This window comes from Gobio gobio (assembly GCF_949357685.1).
Source record: "Gobio gobio genome assembly, chromosome: 1".
NCBI classification, from domain to species: Eukaryota; Metazoa; Chordata; class Actinopteri; order Cypriniformes; family Gobionidae; genus Gobio; species Gobio gobio.
The window spans coordinates 62,604,880-62,606,169 of record NC_137097.1 but is presented as its reverse complement, the minus strand read 5'-3'; positions in this window follow the sequence as shown (position 1 = coordinate 62,606,169).

The window sequence follows — 1,290 nt, the reverse complement described above, 5'->3', positions numbered from 1 at the left end:
TCGGTGTTGGTTTTTTTTTTTTTCGTATGCTTTAATTCTGGCTTTTAATTGTACGGCTTAAGTTGTACTAAAATGAGGGCTATTATACTGCAGTGTCAGTGTTTTATTAGTTGAAAACAGGAAGTCATTATTCCTGTAAAGCTGCCTGGTTTTTCGTGTTGACTTTTTCCACCACAAGATGGCAGGATTGTGTCGTTTTGCTGCGTTTCGCATCTTTTCATCAACGCTGTCATCAAATGTGTAGCTTATTTGTTTAGCAAGGGTTAGCCTTGCTCTTTCTACGTTGTGTAGATGCCATATTTTATAGCAATGAAAAATTATATTTATGATTGATTCTATAATTGGAGATATATTCTGCTTTTCAAAAAGTTGAGGCAGAATCTTGCAAACAATTTTAATTCAGTGATGGCTAAACACTACATTTAAAGAGTTTATTTTAATAGTAATATGTCAACTCATAAGCCTACATACAAATTAGGCAGTGTATAAATAACATTGGTAACAAGATTTATAGACAAAGTATGGTATGGCAACAGTATTGACAAGACTTATGGGAACACATTTAAACAATCTAATGTAAAATTAATATAGTGCTTTTATAGATTAAATATTACATACGATATGTTGATTGCATGATAGAAAAATACATCGAAAAACGACTGGACATATGTATCCCCCACATGAAAACATAGTAAAATTACTCTGGTAAATACTAGTGTTTTTGAACCGTACTATACTACAGTAAATTATAGTATTTACTACACTTAATTTACTGTAGGCTAGTATATTTACTATAGTACGGTTCAAAAACACTAGTATTTACCAGAGTAATTTTACTATAATATAGTATTTTTTCATGCAATCATAGAATCACACTTACACGCAAAAAAAAACGTCATAACTGGCCAGATTAAACCTGCAATGTGGTTAAAACATCCATGTAGCATTTTACTCAAAATGCTGTAAAACTATTAAAGTAGTTTTAATGGGAGTATACAGTGCAGTCTGGTGTGCTAGTTTTCCTGGAAATATGATTTACACTGCATGCTTAGCTTTGTCAAAACTGACTGACTGCTGGATTCTTCGGGACCATTGCACGTTTAGTTCACACTGAGCTAAGCTGATTAATAAACTGTTAATCGACAATATTGAACACTCTCTTTAACTCGTCCATAACGCTGATGTGTCTATATTATTCCATACAAAATGCCATTACTTCTGCCAAATTTTTACCCCCTGTCGGATTATTACCCCCCTAGTATTGGTAGGTTTAGGAGTAGGGGAGGGGTT